At 53.0% G+C, this 6599-nt stretch overlaps 1 pseudogene; it reads right to left on the reverse strand.

The window, feature by feature from the left end:
* Window positions 1–479: 479 nt before the first annotated feature.
* LOC100489178 lies at window positions 480–5896 on the reverse strand (annotated as a pseudogene).
* Between the last annotated feature and the right edge of the window lie 703 nt (window positions 5897–6599).

Consider the following 6599-nt stretch of genomic DNA (forward strand, 5'->3'; position numbering starts at 1 on the left):
GACTTTTATACATTGGGGGCCTGTGCTAATATGTGGCCACAACTGTAACTAGAGGGTGAACAAGCTTCCCAGTAAACTGGAGTAAAAGTAGTTAAACTACATCAGACTTAAACTACTAAATGTGGGGTTCTGCTTTCAAGAACACGGAGCCCTATAGCTAATTGGCCAGGGTTCAACTACTAAAGATACACCTGGAGAAACCAGTAAGCACTGGGTGGTCCCAGCTACTGACCCTGAGGAGGAGAATTTGCTCTGCCCAACAATAAATACAATATCTGAATCCAAGACCAATCCAAGAAGAGAAGTCTACCTTCTGACCAGTTGGGAAGGCAGCACTTGTTCCTCTTGGTTCCCAGTTGGACATATCTATTAGGTGCCACCTATTGTAGCAAATACCGTTAAATAATAAAATACAAGTACTATAAAGTCCACATGGTGTTAGAGTTGAATCTCCAGCCCAACTGCATTCCATTCTGCATTCAGGGTTCTAAACGCCACCAAGGTTGATACAAAAATGCATTTCTCAGAGCCTGTTTAACGTCTCGGTTCCTCAGGCTGTAAATGATGGGGTTCAGCATGGGGGTCATGACCGTGTAGAGAACGGCCACCACTTTGACCCCTTTGTCCATGGCGTAGGTAGAAGAAGGCCAGATGTAGCTGAAGATCCCACTGCCGTAATACAGAGCAACCACGGTAAAGTGCGAGGCACAAGTGGAGAAGGTCTTGTATCTGCCGAGGCTGGAGCTGATCCTGGCAATGGCCGAGATGATGCGTCCGTAGGTCATTAGAATGAAAGTCAGGGGCCCCATTCCGGCGGCTACCACAACCAGCAGGAAAATGGTCTCGCCCAACTGTGTGTCCGAGCAAGAAAGCTTGAACAGGGGCGTGACGTCGCAGAAGAAATGGTCCACCACATTAGGGCCACAGAAATCCAGGTGAGAGATGGACAAAGCTTGGACCACCGAGTTCACCAAGCCTCACACCCAACAGGTTGCTACTAACCTGCATCTCAGTGATTGGCTCATTATCAGGGCATAGCTGAGCGGGGAGCAGATAGCCACGTATCGGTCATAAGCCATTACTGCCAGCAGGTAACATTCGGCCACCACTAAGAACTGGAAGAAGGACAATTGTGTGATGCACCCACGGAAGGACATGGACTTCTGGGCAGTCGCCAGGATGAAGAGCAAGTTGGGCACCGTCACCGAGGAGAAGACGGTATCAATGACCGACAGGTTGGCCAAGAAGAAGTACATTGGCGTGTGGAGCCTACGGTCACAGGAGATCACAATCAGAATGACCAGGTTGCCCCCCACAGTGACCAGATAGATGCAGAGGAAGAGGAGGAAGAGGAGGAGCTGTGGTTCTGGGACATCAGAGAGGCCGACCACCATGAATACAAAGATGGAGGACTGGTTTCCCTGGGTAAAAGGGGCCATGTGTAGCCTGTGGGGCCAAAATACATCTAGGGGTTATGGTCCTATATCATTGATATTACACAATGGGGGTACCGAACATTAAGCCATGTACCCCAATAACTGATTATAGACTGTACCCCAATACATCAAGGGGTTATGGTCCTATATCATTGATATTACACAATGGGGGTATCGAACATTAAGCCGTTATACCCCCATGTACCCCAAAGGAGTTATTATGTTGGGTAGAATGGGGTGGAGATGAGAGAGGCAGTCGTTATATTGAAGGCCACTTACCCCTGGTACCTACTGCAGTATAACTGATAATAACAGCCTTAGACAGAGGGGGTACATATGAGAGGCGCCCCCCGGTGGCACACACAGGGCAGACAGACACACAGGCTGATTTATTGCCCTTTCTATCGGTCACATTCTACCTACTGAGTGGCACTAAGTGGGTATTAGGGGACTAGACTGTGAGGCAAGTGGGGCAGGTGGGGCAGGTGGGGCAAGTGGGGCAGGTGGGGCAAGTGAGGCAGGTGGGGCCGGTGAGGCAGGTGGGGCCGGTGAGGCAGGTGAGGCAGGTGGGGCAAGCGAGGCAGGTGGGGCCAGTGAGGCAGGTGGGGCAGGTGGGGCCGGTGAGGCAGGTGGGGCCAGTGAGGCAGGTGGGGCAGGTGGGGCCGGTGAGGCAGGTGGGGCAAGTGAGGCAGGTGGGGCAAGTGAGGCAGGTGGGGCCAGTGGGGCAGGTGGGGTAAGTGGGGCAGGTGGGGTAAGTGGGGCAAGTGGGGGGGGGCACAGCAGCGCCAATGAGCCCAAGGCCAAGAATACTCACTATTGGGTCCCTTTATGGGGCAAACAGAACACTAACAGGAGCGGCGCCGGAGTCTCTGGCTTTGCCTGTGGGACATCGGGTCTCTCCCTGTTGGAGGAATCAATGCACAAAGTACTGGTGCTGTTGGGCTCAGCCGGTACCACGATGATGATGATGATGGGTACTAATGTTATTATAGGGGGGAAGGCTGCAGGGGACACTCAGGGGCTCCCCACAACCTGACGCTCTCCCCCAAACTGAGCCCCAACATGGCATAATAACCCCCCAGATCCGTGAGAGAGACGGGGCCCCCGCAGGTACCTCAGCCCTGTGTGTCTGTGTGACAGCAGCCCCAGCGCCTCATATAATGGAACCCAAAGCCCAACGGAACCGGCTCCCAGCGGAACCACATGATAATGTTCCCCCTATGGGCAGCCTGAGATTCCTCTATTAACCCTCCGGCCCCTGTCACTTACCCACGCTGCCCTGCACCCCAGGAACATGGGGGTAACTCTGGGGCTACTGACAGGGCACAGCTGCTGGGCAGGGGGCAAATAAGGCAAGTGCCCTTGGCCACTGGTGGGGCAGAATATATTCTATATATTGTAGTGCAAAGGAACCCCTGCCATCCTGTGCCAACATCCTACCCTATTAGGGGCATAGATGGTGCCACCTAGTGGGGACATTAGATATTACAGCCGAATAGTAGGAAAGGGTTCTATTATAATTGCCCTGTGGGGTGGGGCTGGGGGGTAATATAAAGATGGGGTTACCTGTGAGTGCTGGTACCTGGGCATTTCAGTTTGGGTTGGGCAAGCAGAGGATGATTCTGGCATAATGAAGCCCTGTGCCCATTGGCGCCGACCCACAGGGCAGAATGGGGGAAAGCAATTCTGTTGTGTTGATTTTGTGTTTAATGACTATTGGCCGATTCATGGTTATCTAAATTACAGAGATTCCTCATCCGGAAACCCCAGGCCCCAAGCATTCCGGATAATAGATCCTGTACCCATAGGGCAATGTATGTGTCAGGGTCACAGGCGCCCAGTTAAACCCCCTAATGATAGTGCTGGGCATTAGGGGCACCAGGGTCAGACTAAGAATCCCATTCACCCAGACCCAAACCCCCCTGGCGCTCCCCCCACTTACCCCCCTCCCAATTGTTCCTGGGTATCAGATATGTGCGCTTGGGGGGAGGGGCAGGGGTGTGGCCGGACAGCGGGGGCTCCTGGGGTGCAGCCTCTGTGGGCCCCGTGCACCTCAGTCCGACCCCCGGGGACCCCATGTTCATCTCTACCAGCAGCGGGTGCTACCGAGTCAGTTATAGATCAGAACCAGAATCCTGGGTTTTCTGGACTTAGGTCCCTGTTTGGGGCATTGTATCCTCTCTATCAATATATCAGCCAATCAGAACTTGGCACAGGGCTGATGGGACAGAGGTTGGGGTACTTGGCACAGGGCTGATGGGACAGAGGTTGGGGTACTTGGCACAGGGCTGATGGGACAGAGGTTGGGGTACTTGGCACAGGGCTGATGGGACAGAGGTTGGGGTACTTGGCACAGGGCTGATGGGACAGAGGTTGGGGTACTTGGCACAGGGCTGATGGGACTGAGGTTGGGGTACTTGGCACAGGGCTGATGGGACGGAGGTTGGGGTACTTGGCACAGGGCTGATGGGACGGAGGTTGGGGTACTTGGCACAGGGCTGATGGGACTGAGGTTGGGGTACTTGGCACAGGGCTGATGGGACAGAGGGTGGGGCACTTGGCACAGGGCTGATGGGACAGAGGGTGAGGTACTTGGCACAGGGCTGATGGGACTGAGGTTGGGGTACTTGGCACAGGGCTGATGGGACAGAGGGTGGGGCACTTGGCACAGGGCTGATGGGACAGAGGGTGAGGTACTTGGCACAGGGCTGATGGGACGGAGGGTGAGGTACTTGGCACAGGGCTGATGGGACAGAGGGTGAGGTACTTGGCACAGGGCTGATGGGACAGAGGGTGAGGTACTTGGCACAGGGCTGATGGGACAGAGGTTGGGGTACTTGGCACAGGGCTGATGGGACAGAGGGTGGGGTACTTGGCACAGGGCTGATGGGACAGAGGTTGGGGTACTTGGCACAGGGCTGATGGGACAGAGGGTGGGGCACTTGGCACAGGGCTGATGGGACAGAGGTTGGGGTACTTGGCACAGGGCTGATGGGACAGAGGTTGGGGTACTTGGCACAGGGCTGATGGGACAGAGGGTGGGGCACTTGGCACAGGGCTGATGGGACAGAGGGTGGGGCACTTGGCACAGGGCTGATGGGACAGAGGTTGGGGTACTTGGCACAGGGCTGATGGGACAGAGTTTGGGGCACTTGGCACAGGGCTGATGGGACGGAGGTTGGGGCACTTGGCAGGAACAGCAGGAAACGACTGCACAGAATATTTAGGAAGAAGTTTATTGTTGGACTCTGACCATGAACCTACAATAAGGGGAAACCATGAGGGCAAATGACCTTCCATCCCCGGCGCCGACACGGTTGGTCCCAGTCTGATCCCCCTGGTTCTGCTCACTAGCAGAGCTCCAACTAATGACAATGTTTCCATAGGTTACTGCCCAAATTTTCCCAGTGTTGATCAATAACCCCCAGTGTTGCTACAGCAAAACCCATGTACAGAATACAGAGTACCCCAACAGAGTCCTAGCGCCCCAAGCCAATGCCAGGAGCAACATCTCATCTCCTCCTCCCCACAGCATTTCTCAGAGCCTGTATAACGTCTCGGTTCCTCAGGCTGTAAATGATGGGGTTCAGCATGGGGGTCATGACCGTGTAGAGAACGGCCACCACTTTGACCCCTTTGTCCATGGCGTAGGTAGAAGAAGGCCAGATGTAGCTGAAGATCCCGCTGCCGTAATACAGAGCAACCACGGTAAAGTGCGAGGCACAAGTGGAGAAGGTCTTGTATCTGCCGAGGCTGGAGCTGATCCTGGCAATGGCCGAGATGATGCGTCCGTAGGTCATTAGAATGAAAGTCAGGGGCCCCATTCCGGCGGCTACCACAACCAGCAGGAAAATGGTCTCGCCCAACTGTGTGTCCGAGCAAGAAAGCTTGAACAGGGGCGTGACGTCGCAGAAGAAATGGTCCACCACATTAGGGCCACAGAAATCCAGGTGAGAGATGGACAAAGCTTGGACCACCGAGTTCACCAAGCCGCACACCCAACAGGTTGCTACTAACCTGCATCTCAGTGATTGGCTCATTATCAGGGCATAGCTGAGCGGGGAGCAGATAGCCACGTATCGGTCATAAGCCATTACTGCCAGCAGGTAACATTCGGCCACCACTAAGAACTGGAAGAAGGACAATTGTGTGATGCACCCACGGAATGACATGGACTTCTGGGCAGTCGCCAGGATGAAGAGCAAGTTGGGCACCGTCACCGAGGAGAAGATGGTATCAATGACCGACAGGTTGGCCAAGAAGAAGTACATTGGCGTGTGGAGCCTACGGTCACAGGAGATCACAATCAGAATGACCAGGTTGCCCCCCACAGTGACCAGATAGATGCAGAGGAAGAGGAGGAAGAGGAGGAGCTGTGGTTCTGGGACATCAGAGAGGCCGACCACCATGAATACAAAGATGGAGGACTGGTTTCCCTGGGTAAAAGGGGCCATGTGTAGCCTGTGGGGCCAAAATACATCAAGGGGTTATGGTCCTATATCATTGATATTACACAATGGGGGTACCGAACATTAAGCCATGTACCCCAATAACTGATTATAGGCTGTACCCCAATACATCAAGGGGTTCTGGCTCTATCACATTGATATTACACAATGGGGGTACCAAACATTAAACCATGTACCCCAATAACTGATTATAGACTGTACCCCAATACATTAAGGGGTTATGGTCCTATATCATTGATATTGCACAATGGGGGTATCGAACATTAAGCCATGTACCCCAATAAGTGATTATAGACTGTACCCCAATACATCAAAGGTTTATGGCTCTATCTCACAGGTATAACAGTGTGAGTATAATTAGGCGATGGGGGTACCAAACATTAAGCCTTGTACCCCAATACCTGATTATAGACTATACCCCAATACATCAAGGGGTTATGGCTCTATATCATTGATATTACACAATGGGGGTACTGAACATTAAGCCATGTACCCCAATAACCAATTACAGGCTGTACCCCAATACATCAAGGGGTTATGGCTCAATATCATTGATATTACACAATGGGGGTATCGAATATTAAGCCATGTACCCCAATAACTGATTACAGGCTGTACCCCAATACATCAAGGGGTAATGGCTCAATATCAATGATATTACACAATGGGGGTATCGAATATTAAGCCATGTACC

Source organism: Xenopus tropicalis, chromosome 8 (assembly GCF_000004195.4).
Source record: "Xenopus tropicalis strain Nigerian chromosome 8, UCB_Xtro_10.0, whole genome shotgun sequence".
Taxonomy (NCBI): Eukaryota; Metazoa; Chordata; class Amphibia; order Anura; family Pipidae; genus Xenopus; species Xenopus tropicalis.